This window comes from Mycetomoellerius zeteki, unplaced genomic scaffold (assembly GCF_001594055.1).
Source record: "Mycetomoellerius zeteki isolate Tzet28-1 unplaced genomic scaffold, Tzet1.0 scaffold35, whole genome shotgun sequence".
NCBI classification, from domain to species: domain Eukaryota; kingdom Metazoa; phylum Arthropoda; class Insecta; order Hymenoptera; family Formicidae; genus Mycetomoellerius; species Mycetomoellerius zeteki.
Window position 1 is genome coordinate 4,974,234 of NW_017257338.1, and position 19,749 is coordinate 4,993,982.

Here is a 19,749-nt window from a genome sequence, read left to right on the forward strand (position 1 = left end):
TTAGAAAATCCTCACTCGAATCGTATCAGTTTTGAGACAAGATCTCAATTTCGCGTCCCACAGTGTAGAGCTTTTCTCTTATGTTTGTAACTAAAAATAAATCCGCGTATTAAATCCCTCAGATTACCCGTCTATATCCGGTGGCAGCTCGAGCATAAAACATATTTATGTCAATTCCCTCCAACTTGTAATACAGACGCACAAAGCTTCGCCAATTGCAGCCTTAATTGGCGCGTTTACCTTACGTTTCCATTTAAATGCTCGGCGAGGTCGTGCCGTACCGTACGGACATTCGCGGCGACCTTAAAGTCGGGAACCCACTCTCCTCGTCTCCTATACCGACTCCCGCCTCCTCGCGACCGGACGAAGAGGGCGACGCAGGGGCGACGCGACGCGCGTCGGCCACGAGGAGCCACGAGCCGTCGCGTGGGACTCTAAGCGGGTTCTCGACTTCTCTCTCTCCCGCTCGACGAGCGCTCTCACGAGTCGCTCCCAAGAGGGCCAGCTTCTTCCTCCACCTCCACGTTCACTACCACCTCCGGCAGCACACGCTCCCTCCTCTCCTTCACCGGCGGCTCTTTTCTCTACGGACCCTCGTGCGCTCTCACGAGAGGCTCGTCCCGACCGACGTCCGCTCGCATACTCAGACGACCGAGCGTTCTCACGCGCGTGCACGGGGCACGCACACGAGGGCACGAGTCGACCGCGTGTGCCCACGTGTGGAGAGAACTGCGGCGGGCCATGAGCGCCCGGGAGATGAAAACGTTGATGGAGGATGAGCTCGCCGCTGTCGTAGGAAATTCTCAAGGCGCATCGCGTTTTACGTCATAACTATTCTGAACTGTTTTATCATTTAAGGAGTTTTATCATTCTCCAGTCTTTTTATATACTATAAGGATTTCATGAAACACTGAAAATAATTTGTAATTAATATGTAAGCATTTCTAAATTTTTTTCAAATTTTTTGATCGTATAGTTTTCTTTAAATAATTTTCTAAAATAACTTAAATTCTTATGATAATTTTAATCATTATTTATTTTTTAGAAGATGGCAATGACATTTTGCATCCTTTGTGCTCTCGTGTTAAAGTAAGAAAAGTTACGTGACTCCCCTTCATTTTTTTAAACTAGAGAACCTCCTTAATTTCATTTAAAAAAAAATGCAATCATTTTAATAATAAAGATAATGGTCTATTAATAAGACGAGTAAACGTCATAACTAACTTTTTGCACTTATGTTAACTCGGCGTAACACCAAGAAATTTTCCGCGTAAATTATTTCTGCCGGATTTCTGCTTGCTAGAACTTCTCCAGCAAGCACGATTTAAAATTATGATTATCTCTATAAGGATGCGCTTCGGAAAACGAAATTTCCTGCCGCTGCGCCATAATTCATTCATCTTGGATGCACGCCAAGTCGCACGTTCGCAAGCACGAGGTTAAGATGAAAAACGAATTAGACTCGACTACCGCTGCCAAACATCGCGTGCCGCTTGCACTTACGCACGTGCGTGGGTGCCTTTTGGCGCCAATAATAACCGAGAATCGTCGCTCTCCTCAGGGTGAAAGCTGTTTTGAGGCGGCGTGACGGGGAGGCCGATGCGTTACCTTCCTAAATGCTCCCTATGACGAATTCGTATAAATAGTTCTGCAACGCTCCTTCTTCGAGCTGCGAGCTCGCCTACATAGTTTGTATGACTTCATATCGTTTGGTAGAAAAGCGACGCATCACGGGAAATTTCTTGAAACGGTTCCACAAAGAAATATTCATCCATCCTCTGAAATCGCCAAAATCAGACTAATGCTCGTTTTTAACAATGTAGATTAAATCCCGGTTCAACTTATTCTTCATCTTTTTCTAATTCTTAGAAGAAGATGAAGAGTTAGTTGAACCGAGATTAAAATTAATCTACATAGAAACAGGCATTATATAGTGTTTTTTATTGAGAAAACTAATGTGACACTGATACAATTGAATGCAAATCAGTTTACATATTTTTAGTATTAATAAATAATTTAATACTTTTCAGGTTATGAGGTTATCGTGACAACAAAGAATATGTAATTAAAAGAGTTAAATTATTTATTAACATTAAAAATACGTGAATAGATTTGCATTCAATTGCACTCAGTGTGCACCAGTGTTGCACTATTTTTCCCAGTAGAAAAACGCTACACTACTAATGTCAGTAATCGATAGAAATTTCGCTTTCTCACTAGAACTCGCTCAGATATAATAGAATGTTCCTCCAAAAAGGGGCGAGGAATAAACAACATGTTGCCAAAAGTCAAGAAACCAAGTAACAATGACTAGCGAGGAAAAATTTTGTCATCACACACCGTCGTTCCGTCGCTCATTGGCAAGCAGAGGACCGGTGACGACGTAATAACGTCTCCTCCGCCGTTGGATACCCACGCGTACTTGACCGCTACTGGCCCAGGGCCCACCGCAGTCGTCCGTAATAATAAGGCTCGGAATAAGTTATTATGTACCCTCATACCCGACGCTGACTCTTCGACCGCGTCTCACGGACACCTCTGCGACTGTATAAGTTAGCGTGCACGAATGCATTCACGCATAAGTACGTATATTGCCTGTATTCGAAATACACCAGGAACATGCACGTCGAGAAATACGGCGACCCATTGTTTATAATTTGAATAACAAAAATTTCATCCAGTAAATATTAGTCGTTGATCAAACACGATGTTTGCGTATGATTTACATATCTCACGCGCCTAATGTAGAATTGAGTAAAAAAAAAAATATATATCGTACAAACAAGTTTTTAAACCGTCGTTCTGGAAACTACCGAGCATTATTCGTGATATTTACGAAGCATCCTATGTATACGCGAAGGGAGGCGTATACTAATTAGGAATAGTGACCAAGGATTTGAATTGTACATTCAGCGAAGGAAGGGGGATCCTGGGCAGCTGCGAAAAGGGTATAATTTTGTATGTCCCGGAGTCGCCCTTACCCGCGCTTATAAATTCCATGGAGGCTTTCGTTGCTACTAATTGACCCGTTCGTTGGCGCTCCCGCGCCCAGACGTTACCGCTTCGAGGAACATCTTCGAACAAATTAAAAGTTGGACCCGCGTCCTCGTCCGCTCCGCGGCTGCATCTTAATCGAACTATCTCGAAAATCTTGATAAAAATCGTTGTGTGGAAATCGCGTACACGCACCGCGCGGTTGCTCCATTGTTCACGCCGGTAGGCTAATAAAAATTCGCGATGGTGTGCCGTGGCGAAACGCCAATCAACGGAGACGTATAATCAGGCTATAGCAAATAAAGCAGCAGCTAGGAAGAGAGCGTCTGAAATGTTAAATTGGTCTAGATTAAGACCCTCGCTGCACTTTCGTTGCGCGAGGAGCAGTTGCCTACTGTGCGCAACCCGGTGATTATCCTCGGCGAGGACTCGAGCCACCGAAAAATTGGCATTGAAATACCACGAGACAGTTTTATGGCAGTTGATAGGCCCGACGTAATTGCCTCGAATATTTTTAGAATGCTTAGAACGCCCGGAGATTCACAAAAAGGACTCTCCTGGCCATAATATAATAGCGCGTAAAATAAGGGCAAAAATAACATAAATAATTACAGGTATTTTATACTTCTTTATAATTACCTTATAATTATTGTAAAAAAAATATTTCAACGGAATATTCATTTATAAATTTGATAATTTCGATTTTCGTTTGATTCAATTAAATTTTTGCGCAAGTAACATCGATATTCGTCTGATAATTATACATCTCATAAAATCAAATGAATCTATCAAAATTAGATATTCGTGATATATCTCTTCATGAATATTTTGGTTATGCAAGTACGTTTAAATGTCATGTGTGTATATAGTTGCGACCAACAATCGTAACTTGAGTACCATATCAAGAGAGACGGCGTAGAAAAATGAACTCTCTTATGTTTGATATTAATTCCATGACCGGAGCGCCAATGTGTGCGCCGGTAAAAAGTTAATTAAAACACGGGCTATCTACCGTCGTTTCATCTGTTTGCTCATTAATAGTAGCCCGGCGTGTCCAATCCATTGATTGAACCGCGCTATGCCAACCGATGGCGATCTACCGATGGAATAAGAGTCAATCGACTCCTTCGAGAAGTAATTAAGCGGCCTCGGGAGAAGGATCTCGCGAGAAACCTGGCGATCAAGTAGGCAACTCGAAATTATCGAAAGAAGAAAAAAGAATCTTTTGTGCCTGAACGAGAGAAGACTGTGATTTTTATCGCGGCGACGCGCCATGAATATTTATACGCGACAATCTGACACGTACGCGAACGGCTAATATGTTACGTCGTGCGATTTTGCTCTGCGATCATTGACGGTAGATAGGAAAGACCGTTGTCAAAATCCTCGCGATAAATCCGTTCGTGTCTGGTGAGTCGATTATCGCGGACTTTTATACGATTCGACGATTAGACCGGTAGGAGACTGCCGAGAGGCGATTATCGCTACTGGCGATGCGATGGCTCAATCGCTTATATTTATCTTGACTCCGATTTGCAATACGTCGAGAGGAATCTGCGAGAGATATTACACTTGGTAGCGTTGTAGTTGACATAGTATAAATAAAGTGGGATTATGTAATAAAAATCTCGTTGGTCGATTCGGGCTTTCATTGATATTTCATCCAACGAAGTTGGTCAGCATACAAAACATTCACAGCAGCTTCAAACGCGACGGTCAGAATTAAATCGAATATCGGCATGCCGTTGCCAAGCAAGACGAATTACGGCACTGCTCGACTGATTAGAATTTTACGGTTACGCGCATCAATTTACGGTATATTGAGTCGGGAATGTGATACGTATTGCGGCAATCTTCGTAGTCATGTTCAGCATAAATTTTGCTATCGGTTAACATCGTAATGTCACAATATCTATTACAGCTCATTGACTATTTATATTTTCGGAAGACTTTTATAATGTTTCAAACATGTACATGTATAATATAGTCTTAAATTCTCTGTACCTTATTGTGAGAGTTCGAAAACTTTCGAGAACTTCATCGAAGATTCAGGCATCTCAAGAATGTGTATCGATCGTGAAATAAATTCTCGGAACATTAAATTTTTATTCGAGTCATTCGAGCACGTGTAACGTGCATTAATCCCAAGTATCAGCCGCGCTTGCAAGGTATCTGTATCTTCTCGGGCGAGCACCGCTGGAATCCCCGACAAGAAACGTCTCTTACCGAAATGTCTCTGAAGCCGTTCGCGAACAAGGGAAGAGGATGACGAGGAAGACAGGCCTTTTCAGACCTGCAGGACACGTCTCAAACTCGAATAACCGATCTGCGGTCCACGGGCAACGTTCGCGAGACCAAATTTGGCGGCGTTGTAAGGGCCAGCCGTTGGGCGGACAGCTGTTTCCCAGGGTCGCGGTCGCCAGGAGCATCGACGAGCAACAAGACAATCCCATATGATTTATATTTATGAGCACTCCGGCATTTAATAGCTGCCGCTCGCGAGGGCGCACGCGGCATTGCGCATACCGAGTCATTCCGCGCGAAGAGACCGCACCGACCATAGACCGGAACCTCGTTTTCAGAGCATACGAGACGTCAGCGAACAGATCGCAAGAGCTCGCATGAGACGTCGCAGTTAATCTCTTCCTCGTTTCGCGCGAGGCGCGACGGCAAAGGGGCGTTGCGCTGCAAACGTTTAAATTGAAGCGCTATTCAGCCTCTGGTGCGATTAGTACGCGTCTCTTTTTTTTTCTTCGTTCTCAAAGACCTTCTCTAATACTTTGAAACAGCTAGACTGCAGCTTACGTTCATTAGCTTAATGAAATGATAAATGACAATTATTTCTTTATCGTTCTATTTACAGCCAATAAAAAGGGTTATCCATAATCCATACTAGAATCAAAGAAGAGGTTAATTAATAATTTTAATAGCGTTAAGAGGAAAGAATATTTTACACACTAGAACTAGATTTTACACGCTGGAATTTCATTAATTCCGATGTCTTTCTTTTAGAATGAACAAGCATTTATCGAGGAAAATCGCGTTTGAAAAAGAGGAACATTAAATAAATGTAGAATGTTAAATAAAGGATAAAAATGGAGGAATATCTATTAACTTTTAGATGGCAGGGGTCTATTTTATTATAGTTTTTTAAATTTTACAACTTTTCCTTCAATAAAATTTGTTATAATTTATTATTTTTCATTGTATTCTTCGCCTCAAAATATGACACTGTTTCAGTACCATTATAGTGGCTTTCCTGTCTCGTAAAAATTAAATAAATACATCGAATGAAACACAGTTATCCAGCAATTAAATAGTATTTTTTTCGAAGAGCAAAAAATCGATATATAATAATTATCATACATTTTTTGATTTTGTAAAAATTTGTAAATAATAAGTGACCCAATATTATTGCTCTGTCTACTTTGCTTCAGACAACTACCCGCATATGGAAATGACAAGGAGTTATTGTTTCTCCTATATTTACCATAATTAATAACTATCTTCTATCTGTGTATTCTCTTAATAATTATGTAAACGCAACCATGATTGATGCTAATAATGGTACAGTCGACTGATTCTTTAATTATAAGTCAGTGTTTGTCAATAGTAAGACTCATGCAAATCAGTATAACACATCCTTATAAGAAATTCCGTTTTAAATATGGAACTGTCGCAGAAATAAAAGATAAAATTAAATTGTCTCAATACATATTTTAATTTAAATATCTAACAAAAAGTATAAATGCGCCATCTCTATTATTTTCAATATCATACTCAGGTATTATTTATCTTCAACATCTTTTTGACAGGCAATTCTATGTTACACAAGTTCGATGAACAGGTGCGTGGGATCAGAATTTCGTTGGCCAACGATCGAAAAAGTTGATGATCACTGTGCAAGAGTACCGAGGGCTGTTAAAAATGACCATAAAGACGAGAGCGCGCATGACACACAGCAATGAACGATCCCGATCGATGCCTCCGGCCCCAGGTGCAAACTCTCTGTGCACTGATTGCGATCTTGTATCTGCGACTCGTTAAATCAAGACGTTACCACGATATCATCTTACGCGGGCTTTTTCTTCCGCACGTTTATTTCTTCTCCCGTGCGTTTATCTCTACGACGGACTGCATACCGTTCTTCTTTCATACTGCCGATTCGAATGCGACTCCTATTCGTTTTATCACGATGGTTCGGTCCCATTAATCTCGGATACGCACCTTGTGTTTGGATGTGTAAATTTGAACGAGCGTTAATTTAATACGCCCTATACCTTTCTCGGAACAACGTAGTCGCGATCTGTCTGATATCTTATATTCTGCACCGACAAGTATTAACATTCGAACTCTTGTATGTGATTGTGTAGTTGTAATCTTATACTCCGGCACGCGCTTCTCTCTTGGGATTCAATGGCCATTATCAATTTTCAATAATTTTACAAAAATATACTTTTCAAAAGAAAACTTCAACATGACCTATAATAATAATATATTTTTCACAGTATTTGAAACAAGAATTTCAGCTTTAAGAAATTGTGAAAGAAATCGCGCGACGCTGTTTGCCAATCAACAATTCTTCTCGCTACAAACGAGGGAAAGGCGTCCGGATCGCACGAGCGCGGTAAAGAAACGTGTCGATGTCAGACAGTGGAATGCAACGTGCAGTAAGCTCTTCCGTGACAACGCTAATTAAGCGCAGAACAGGCATTAAGGGCGTCATTCCGAAAGTTCTGCCGGTCCGTGACTTTCTCGGTACCTGCGACGCTAAAACTCTTAACGAGCCGGCATTAACTCCACCGATCGGATCCAAGGAACGCTATTCTAATTGTCATCATTAGCGGCAAGAACTTGAGTTAAGGCGCTTAAACCGCGTATTTGCGATTTTAAGATAAATATTTTAACATTTTTATCTATTTTGCATCAGTCGCGGCGAAATGGTATCGTAACATACTATAATTCAGTAATTTATTAAACAATATTTCAAGTTTTATAATTTCCGGTAGATGTAAAAAGAAAACGTATTATTTTTATTGTTTGAAACGTATTATATTAGTAATGTTAATTGACTTATTGTTTTAACAAAGAAAAGTCTTTTTTTACCAATCGAAGTACAACAAGAAAATGTATATATATCGAGTACAAATTAATACAATAAAGATATATTTTTTGAAATCGATATCAATACAATAACTTCCAAAAGGATCAATCTTAAAAATAAAAGAATAATATTCCTCGTTTTCCTATATTAAGTTACCCATGTTCCCTTTGAATTTACCGTCCCCGAAATTATGACCCTTCTATGCCACCGAAGGAGCAGGTATGCAGCGGATCTCGCTGTCGCCACTGAAAATCCTCGCGGTGGAAAGGGATACCCTTTATTTGCATGCAACGTCCTTTAATAGCCGGGGCACATCCTCAGCGACAGAAGAAAGCCGGTGCGCGCACTTGCATCCGCCCGCTGCCTCGTTATTATGCACCACGACCTTCTCGACCTCGATTCCCAGGACGGAAATTGGTTTTATAATTTAAAGCAGGCAGGCACACACGCCGTAATCGAAGCCGAAGAAATACCGCGTTGCGTCGCGCATGCATGCCCGATTTCACATGCGTGCGCCCGTCCCTTTACAAATCACTTTCCCTGATTGACGCTCAATGCCTGCCCTCGAACTTGTCCCGCTCGATTCGATCGGGCCCACGCCTTATTATATCAAGCGTGGGGGCCCCTCGGAGATGTCTATCGAACAGTTCGTGCCTCGCTCTTTTATCGTACCCACGGATCGAAATTCCCCGATCCCCTCTTGCTTGCTCGCGGTGCTCCTTTTTCGTAGGACGATGACGACTGGCGCAACGGAGGTGTGCGCGCGCGCTGGTAAACGGCAGGTGTATCGACAAGAGAATATAACGTCGTACGATAGTCGGCTCGCTTGCGCGTGTCTTATTGCGTGCCTTCTTCGCCGCAATGTGCGGCCATTGCAGCATCAGAGGCCAATGCATCAACGAAAACAAAAGTCAATTTAAAAAAAAAAGAAATCTCGCAGTCCTGATTGCACATTGAGTACACGAAAATATCCTTCAATATGCAGTACCATAAAAAGAAGTGTTGGACCATTGCAAGCATTGTGATAGTGAATTACAGGCAATCGCTCGCCCCGTCGAAAAGAATCGAAAGCCATTTCGGTGGCCGTCTGTCAATGCAAATATCTTGCGTAGCATTTAAATGCCTTAAGCATCGACCGGCTGGCGCTCGAGTTGATAACATATTTTAGTCGAGGTCAGCATTCGCGACCACACACGCATGCATACGCTGCGTGTTCGCGCACTGTAAAGAAGATCCTCCCGGGCACGACTTCGATTGCTTCAGAATTGATTGACATGTTGTCTAATAACGTTCTAATAATAACGTATCTTTTGAGACCACCAACGTTTTGTGACGATTTCGATAAACATCCTGTCCAAGGCCCGACCAAAATCCGCATCTTACCTCGACTAATGACTTACTCTCGACCGCCAATTTGTCCCGCTACGGGGGCAGAAACTGTCTCCAGGGTACACGTGCCCTTCCTCGGTAATTATATATTAGGGGACCACGAATGATTTGCACACACAATGAATGAGCGGACCGCCAAGATTTAGGATCTTTTTTTAAGCTATTACATGGAGGAGCTATCTATTCAGAATACATATTAAAGGGAAAGAAGTAGGTAGTTTTGCATTGATTTATTTCTTAATTCATTACATTTGTTCAAATAGTTTATGCAAGTAATAAATTAAAAAGTCGTAATCAACTATTTTTTAATATATCGGAATGATAATAATTAGTAACAAAAAAAACGCGGATAATAAGTGAAAAAAATTAGCTTTAGATAAAGTTTAAAGCTAATATTATTAGCTAGCATTATTTCCGACATGTTACAGTTTGGTTGATGACATCTACGGCTCGACATCTCGCGAACGACTGAACCACGCGGTAGTTAAAATATGTTTATTTTCTTAAATCCAACGGTAACGTAGAACAAATGTTTCGCATCGGATATGCGTTTTCAACAGTCCTTTATGACACAGCGCATACGCACAGATATTTTTACACTCTAAAGCTAATAGGTAAAGCTATTAAGCTAATATGAGAGGAACATTACTTATATAAGAGGTAACGCAGCATCTCATTTTAATACGTTAGAAATTAACGTAAGGTAAAAGAAACCTTGAAGGCAAAATAAGTTTTGCTTAACAATGCTTTCTAATGAGATTCTTCCCCACAAAAGAAGCGATTCCGCACGGTGTAAAATCTAAAACGGCGCGCGGTAAAATATGCGAGGTGCCACGTTCATCATACATCTCGCAAACAACGTTATCCTCAAAGATAATTAGATACGTTTCCACGACTCGTCTCTCGCACGCATGGATCCTAGTTGAAAGACTTAGACGAATATCTTAACGCCCGACAATGTGATGAGTCGCAGCTTGTGCATTTCTAACCGACCGTGCTTAAGTAAAGCTATCCCCGTGAGGTATTATATTCCACAAGGCAAGAGAGTTCTTTAGATACAGTTTTTGAAAAAGTCTCTTTCGACCTGCGATATACTGCCCACTCGCTTTCTGCGAAACACACGTTGTACCTGGGACTAGGGTTCTTCCGGTTTTTTCTCCATCTTCTCAACGGACGAAATTTCAACTCTATGGAAAAATCTCAATTGTGGTCTTTTAACTGTCGACGTTCTCTTTACAACTCTTCCAGCTCGATGATCTCACAGTTTTAGCCGGAAACCTAGCGGGCACATCAATCAGTATTATCTTCTTCTTTACTGAATGCCGGAGATATTTGTAACAAGACATTAACTTTGTAATTACTATCATTAAGTATTTCTGCTATACGTCTAAATAACTTCAAATCTAAAAATAACTTCAGTTTACCTTATCATAAATCAAAATTTTTGAAAATCCTATAAATGCTATTTAAAAAGAACTTTAATTATAATAACTTTATTTTTTTATTTTGTAAAGACAGACACGTGCAGCCTTTTTTGTAATTGGCAAATGAAATAAAGAAAAAGATCTGGAAAAGCCGAAACGGAAACGGCACCGGCATAAAGACGACGCCGCCCTCTTTACAACTCTTCTGCCCACCCCCGAACCTCCGACAGGAACCATGCAGTTTCTCGGATCTTACGGCCCGGGGGTAGCAGGAATCGCGCCAGTGTGGTCTTCCATTCTGGCAGACGTCCGCCCCACGCGACCTCAATTTATTCGACACCTCCCCTCGCCTTCAGCGCTCGGAAACTGCTCTGGATCTCTTCGAGACGAGATGAGCATAGCGCGTTGAAACTAAGAAGAGAGACAAGTAAAAGTTTAGCCGACAAGAGCGCGCGAGCATACTCGTAACAGAGCTATTATGCTAATGGGGATACGAATCCTAATTACAGCCAACATATCTCCCATTCAATCGCCCATCTTATGCAAACTCGATGTCACGATATAAACCGTGAGTCTTCGGTTTAAGTGTTTTTTAAGAGTTGCGATTTAAGATTAAACTGAAATTTGGATGCACTACAAACGATGATAATCAGCGATATGCACATGACGTGATGCATATCGCTGAATGAGTATTATGATAATTATGCGCCATCGACAACTTATTGATTATGACCACCAAAGAACCTCGCTAAGCCAAGATTGATCGCGCATAAAAAGAGATAAGCTGCGTAAAATTAAACTAATACTTCGGTTCGATAACTGGAACTGAATTTTTAATATTCTCGAGTGAAAGAACTGTCAGGGGTGGTCTCAACGGTAGCCTTTCTAAGAAGACAGACATTGTGCCGCGAATTAGGACGTTAACGAGCAGTGTGCGTGTCATTAGCGGAACGATTAAGTTGAAAAAGAATCATGTGGGCAGTCTCGGAACATGAGCATCCACGGCATCCCGTACAACATAAACCACCAGAATACTCGGAATCATTACTCAAGTATGAAAATTATAATGCACAATCCTGCAAAATGCTTTTGACGATTTCTGTTTTTATAAAAAAATATTATTTAAAAAATTTTGACGGTATTTTTTTTATAATAGTAATGAGAGAAGAAAATTGTACCATTTTTTTCCTTGAAAAATAAGTAAATGTAAAGATATTAAGTTTTAAGATAAGCTTAAACGATATAGTTCACATATGGCATAGACTAAATATAGGCGTAATCATAAACCCCTTCGCATTTGCAATTAAGAAGCGTTTGCTTCTTGCTTCAGTGAAATGACGCGAGTGTATTCCTGGCGCGAGAGCGAGATCTCCCCATCGATGCCACCCAAGCTTTAATGCCCACTCTCGCGAGGCTAAAGCGCAGGGGTGTGTCTGCACCTGTACCTTGAATTAGGCCAATTCAAATTTTAATCGGTCCGCCACCCAGAGCGCATGCTTCCAGGAGCCACTACCATGACGATCCTCTCGTGGGATCAATTGCTCTATAATTTTATTCGCGTCAATTAACTCGATCCAGCTAATTACTTACTCCCGGTTCGCACGCAACATTATAGAGAAATCGTTGTCCGTTAAAGCGCAATCTTGAAATAACGGAGAACGGCACGCAAATGATGTTTCCTCGTGATCCGTGGCCTATTTTTTTTTTCATTAGTGTTCATTTAGATAAAAGCAAAAAGGGGATGAAACGATTATCAGCTCGTCCGCATTTGTAATCAAAGTAAATTTAAGTTATTTTGATTACAAATACATGCAAAGTGACATACCGAATAACACAAAAAATGCAATTACTTTTTCTCACAATTATTTTATAACACATAAGAAAATAATTGCATGCTCGACCGGTCATGATTGCTGAAGAAGAGCGAGCAAGTCCGACTTTTCGATCGCCACCACGAAAAACATTCCATAATGAGAAATTTGCATCGTCAAAGTACTAAATAATTGCCTTTAATATTATGACGCCCTCATCCCTGGCTTGCTTATTTGAAAAACTGAGTCATTACGCCGCCGTGCCGTTACCACGGATTAACGATGCACGAGGCGGTCGAGCAGTACCTAGCCTCGATTGCCTTTGTTCTCCGACAAACATCTATATAGGCCGTAAAAAAAAGTCGACCATGGCGAAACTATTGTTATAAGTTGATCGTTAAAGACAGAAAATTAATAAGAAACTTACGGCTATACGCAGCACACAAAATGCATAAACATCGCAAAGCTAGCATAAGACCGTCTGAACCAATGAGCATCCAGCATAAAGTCGCCATATTGATTTACATAGTATGTTCACTGGTCCAGACTGTCTTATGCTAGCTATGCGATGCTTTAGGCATTTTGTGTGCTATAGTTCTTTAAATATTTTTATCTTTTTCATTTACTTAATTCGACAAAAAGAACAGTGTTGTATATGTCGAGAAATTTATTCCTCGAATCAGGGGCAACTAAATAATAATTTAAATAAACGTGCACTATAAAATCACAGATCACCAAATCGCTCTATCTGCAATAAAACAAAATATACTGATGATGTCACACAAGCACATACATATACTATTTTTTTTTAAATATTGTACTTAATACTTAATATACACTTAAATCTCCGTTTCCCACGGTTCGCGAACTCTGTAAGATCCGAAACAAAACCGTGACCATAATGCTACCTCCGCGCTTTTGCCAAAAATGATGTAATAACGTCGACTGCACGCAGAGACGCGCTCTGGCAAGTCGCTTTATAACGCCCTAAATTAAGACCTATCTTCTCTCACACTACTGCCTATTCCCGCCGCTGGACAGCCCGAATGTCCCGCAGGACGGTCTCTCCCGCAATTTGGCGAAATTACAGGGTGGCGTGGCATTGATTAGGGGGGGACGATTAAACAATCTAGGCCTCCCTGGTAGAACTTCTGGGAGGGCGAGGACTACTACTCTCTCTCCTCTGAACGCGGTGTGTCTATTCAGCGTTGCGCGTACCCTCCACCTCATCTTTGCTCCCTTTTCTTCTTCCTGGCAAAGAGCGTCCGCTCGCGCAGGCAGATGATCGCCTTCGGGCCATGCACTCAAAATGAAGCAGTTATACGACCGAACTAATAACATATTTAGGAGGGCGAGCGTATCCCCACCGAAATGTGCTCGCGACCTCCCAAGACGGGCACGCTTCCAGGGCGCGCGTCGCGTCGAGCTGGATCGAGGGCAAGCACGAGATCGATTCCCTCGTGAGAGAGAATCCCTCGGCATACTAAAATAACAGTTTAATCGCTCTGAGAGAATGTTGGTATTCACAGAAATGAGAATTTTTTTTAGAGTAATATGTGGAAAACCACGTTTACACAACATGATTAAATATTAAATTTATGTATATAACATTGTGTTATACATACTATTGTAAGATACTATTGTAATTAAAATAAATATTTAAATTAATATTTAAATTAAAAATAAATATTTAAAACGTTTGTCTTTATTTATTTATTTGTTTATAACCGGCATTAAAGTTTTTATATTCTGATATGTTTATTTTACTAATTTAAATTTATAACGATTAACCTTTGGCTCGTAGGCCCCTATTCCTTTTTTAATTTTTTAAATATTTAAACGTCTCAAAAAAATATTTCTTGATAATTTCCATAAAATACGAATGTGTTTAAAATATTCTTCGGAACACGCCAAAATATGGCAAAACTGTTGCTTGACAAACGTTAAGCGAGACTTTACTTTAAGACTAGATATATTCTGTATAGTGCCGCATCGTTTTTTCTCCCATTTTCGAAGATAAATCCGAGACGGATGAGTCGGACGAGAAACAGGCCCGACAATGCCTTTGGTTTCCATGGACTTGGATTCTCCACAATCAACCGAAAGCGCCCTTTGTCGGCGTCCAACTTTTACCAAGTCACGACGTTTACGGTCAAGCCGGACCACCAGCACGTGCCAACCGACCTGAAACATATGTTTCAACTTTCGCAAGACCGACCCGTACACGGAGAAAATTTTCTTTTAAAATTTACCCTGAAAATATGGTAGTTGTGGTACAATACAATATTTTAAAGATTTTTACCATGCACTTCAGTAAAATTAATCTTATTTTATACTTCATTGTAGTTTTATCAATGAATGAGAGAGATTTACATTAAAATTCTTCGAAATACAATATTGAATCATGACTATCATATTTTCAGGGTAAACTCTAAGAAAAAATTCTCTCCGTGTACCTATGGTCAGTGGGTGGCTGCGAACGTCAGCAAATACGGAACCAGGTCTAGAAATGCTCCCAAAAATCTTAGGATTGTAAAAATAATGTTACAATTTTATAAGAAAAATCATTGTTAAGAGACCTTTAAACCAGATCTTTAAACGTGATGTTGAAATAAGCGTTAATTGTAACCTTTCCTTCTTTGGACATACTGTAAATTTATAATTAATATAATATCAGTATTACGTATCATATCCGAATTTTGATTATCGAATGTTCGCAACGTTGTTATAAACGCCAAAGCAATTAACTTGACGGAGATAATTGGCACAAATGAAATGAACGTATGCCTGCTCGATCGTTACAACTGTAACTTCTGGAAGCTGCATGTAGCACGGCTTGGGTGGCGAGTTGATTAAAATTTGGATTGGCCTAAATCCGATATACGCGGACACACCCCTCCTGAGAACGCAACAGGCTTGAACGCACGTTGTTTTCGCTCTATTAAATTTTAATCACCGAGACGGATTTCAATAGACCACCAGCGCATCTTATGAAAGTACATATTATGCAAATATATTCTTCAATAAAATATATCTTCAATAACGTGAAGTAATCCCTTCACACGTCTTTCGGATCTTTGGATCTGTTCAAATATTCGCAAAAAGTATAAAAATAAGATTGAGTATGTGATCAAATATAATAAACCAATACTAAAAATTTTTTTATTCTACCTTTATGACAGTAAAAATGCAGCAAAATAAAATCTCAAATCGCAATTATTGTAAATACATTTTAATATCTCGCGTAATAAAGTCATCATAAAATATTATTTAAATCATGGCTAATAAGAAAAGTCATTTTACGATCATATTTTTTTAACCACTTATAATCGTGTATTTGTCCGTTTAAAATTCATCATTTACATCATATGAAGCCACTCCTCCCGTACGCATTTAATTCGATCGAGTTATTCGAGATGAGTGGATCTTACATGGCGATTAAACGATCAAATATTCAGCGATCCGCTTTTGCAAGCAGGTGGGCTACGGTTGTCTAAATGGCGAATTGATTAAAGCATGAATTGGCCTAATTTCGGTACGCATCAGCTAAAATCGTTATTTAATATGTCGTCGTTAAGTAACAACGCTTATTGCGGGAGGAAGTGCTGTTTTCGCTTACCAGAAAACGTTCTCTGACGTTCGTGAACTTTTAAACTGCTCTCAGCCACGCATATATGGACCACACACATACAAGGATAGACCGTTGAAAGCCGTTTACGAAACTCCATTTGACTGAGCCAGTCTGCGTAATTGCGTGTCTTGCGTGTGTATCGAGATGAAAAACAAATTTGGCTTTTACAGGGAATAGCACTGAAGGTGTCCTGTGCATTCCTCGGAATTTAATTTCTCTCGATCCTTCGGAAAGATAATCCTTCGTCGATACGTTGTTTACAACGTCCTAACCAGCTGGCAAACAAAAAAATAACAAACGGACAATTTTGAGAACATCAATTATAAAAAATACTTTTAATTTAAAAAAGAATATAATTCTCCATAGCTTTACGTCCCGTGTTAATAAATATGTTATATATATATATAATGATAGATTATAATTATATATAATTACATATAATTGTATGTTATATATAATATAATTATATGTTCATTATATTATTATTATTATTATATTAAAGATATAGTAATTGCCATATATCTCAGAGTATTCCATCTTCCGTCACAAATCATTATCATAAAGAAAATGTTCGTCATTGCGATGCGAGAGAACTGATGATGTGATATCTCATGACCGTGTTATTGAGTACGTTAAAAGGTTTATCAATATTTCAACGTCGGCGAAATCTGATTACAACTTATCGCTCGCGAGAGATCTTGGCCTCTGAACGCACACGCAATAAGAGAAGTCGCAAAAAGAGAAATATAATAATCTGTCCCATCGTGTTCACATTGTTATTCAAGCAGGTATATTCCATAAACCTGATTTTAAACGAACTTATTCGATCACTTGTTCATTTGCTCACTCACTAGTTCTCCATCTCTTGCATGTTCGTTTTCATGTTCGGGACCGGTAATAAACTACAAAAAAGCGAAAGCAGGACGAATCGACGCAATGAACCGACGGCACAAGGTTGATATATTTATTAACTCGACCGGCTTATCAGTCGCGTATCGATACCTCCCTTCTCGCACAAATAAACACGAGTTTTCTGCCGATCGCGACGACGACTGAATTCGACCGCCCATGTCGACGGCCCGGCTATCAGCTGACAATCGAATCGTATTATTGAGAATTTTGTCGGCATGCCCCGTGTCCGCGAAGATCGTGAAGAGTGCCGATCGCAAAGTTGCATCGGAGCGCTAATTGCGAGCCGTTTCTTCGACGCCGGGGCACACGAGTCAATGTACGCTGCTCGTTAAGAGGCGGATCTTCAAGGCGGGTGCGCCGTGATTATGCTGCCGAAAAAATTCCGCGAATTACGATGGGCCCCGGGGACGCGAGTACGGACAAAGGATTTTTTTCTCTGCGAATATTATTGTGCGCAACGATGCATTCGTTACCGGAAGACGACGACCACCGGGCTGGACGATAAATTAATGGTTAAGACAGACATGCTTAAACACGTACATTGCAGCTAAAAAATTAAGAAGATATTAAAATGTTTGAGTGAAGGAACAAAATGTGCTCCCCTTTTTACAGTGAATATTGAATAACTCAATAAGATTAACCCTTCTGTCAAAAGTATTTCAATCTTTCTACTACGATGTTTCACAAGGTTCCTTCTAAAAATGTAAAAGTGAAAACAAAAAATAATTTTTTCACTTTGCACAAAATAATTCTTTGTTGTTCAAAGGAGAGAAAATTTAAGACGTTATAACAAAATTCGCATAAAAAAGTATTAAAATTATAACTGTTTTTAATTTGAAATAAATATCCCTGTATCCATTTACACGGTTTAATCGACGAAAGTACAGTTTCTTTGTATTTGAATAGTCATGTTATATTTGTATAAAATAGATACACCATCTCGCAATTTAAATTATTAGGAGATGAAAGAATTAGCATAACTTTTTGATTCTTCAGTGTTTAACGACACAATAAAGTGCTACTTAAAGACATTTCAAAAAAGGCGTGCAACCATGTCGAAACCTCATGAAGAAATACAATTTTTTATTAAAAAAAAAAAAAAAAAACTATTTCCGAAACGACGGATCATTCGATGCCATTAAATTTCTCAGAACAAATTCCGCCTTTTTTGCATGCATAGATCCAATGTGTAGAAGAAAAGAGGAACTGATCGTGATCGTTGGGGAGCCGGAAAGAGGGTCTCACGAGTGTTTCCACTTATAATAACATTCCGAAACACGTAAATACATTCGAGTGGCACGACGCGCTGCTGTAGGTCCTCGGTAGGGAAGATGGCCCGGGCGACAGTCGCTGGTTAAAGCCGGATCTACCAATGGCCCGACGTAGCCCCGTTTGTGGCTACCAGTTGTCGACGATCTTAAACGCGGTTTCGGTAGAAGTGTTTTTTCTTTCTTGGCAACCTGTCGTGCTACGAAACTTTGTGATGTCTCGATGACGGCGACCCCGATTCCAGTATTTTCATTACGGGAGAAAGATTTCTGTTGCTCGAAAAATTCCTTTCATCCACTCTTACGGGAGAGATGCGAAGTATAATATTTTATTACCGTTTCATAAAAGGTAAAGAAATAAGATTAATTGATACCTACTGATATTGAGAAATTGCCCGTCGCGTTGTACGCTGTATAAAAAGTTCATTACGCGTGAAATCGCGACGAACGCACCTGTTCTCAAGTTATTAAACCAAAACGGCTGCGTGTGTGGTTGGGCTTTACATCACGACGTTTATATTCGAGTTGCACTGGCGCATTGGTTTTCATATTCTTAAACTTTGCTCGAAATAAATCATTTGTTAGTCAATCTGATACTTATAATTATTGATAGAAATGTAAAAAGCATATTGTCTCGATTCGGAATTTTAGATTTTAAATACACTAGCCGATTTCAAATATCCATCGTATCATGAAATATTCTCAAGAAAGTACGGTAATGGATTCAAATAAATTTTCTAAAACTTCTGATAATCCTGATTCATAATCAAATTAATATCATTAGAATGCCAATATTCAGCTGACGAGAAATGACATTCGTAAAGTTCATAAAAAACAACGTTAAGTACGAGTCAAACATTAATGTATGCTAATTAAATAGAAACGCATTTTTGGATGTAATCCATAGTTTATGCTACTATGATTATTTTACGCAAGTCGGTAATGCTTTTCAATATTAAATTATACTGGATATCTCAAAACTATGTCAAAACTATGTCAAATATGTCTTCTGATCAAATCATAAATTTTTCTTACTGGCATACATTTTAAGTATCAAATATGTTAATTTTACTAATATTTCTTGTTAATGTTTTATAGAATTGTCTCGCAAAGTAATAAAGACAATGAATTTTACAACTACATTATATTAATAAATCGTTTATTATTACATTATATTATACACATAAATTTTTCTACTTTAGTTGTTACTAGTCTA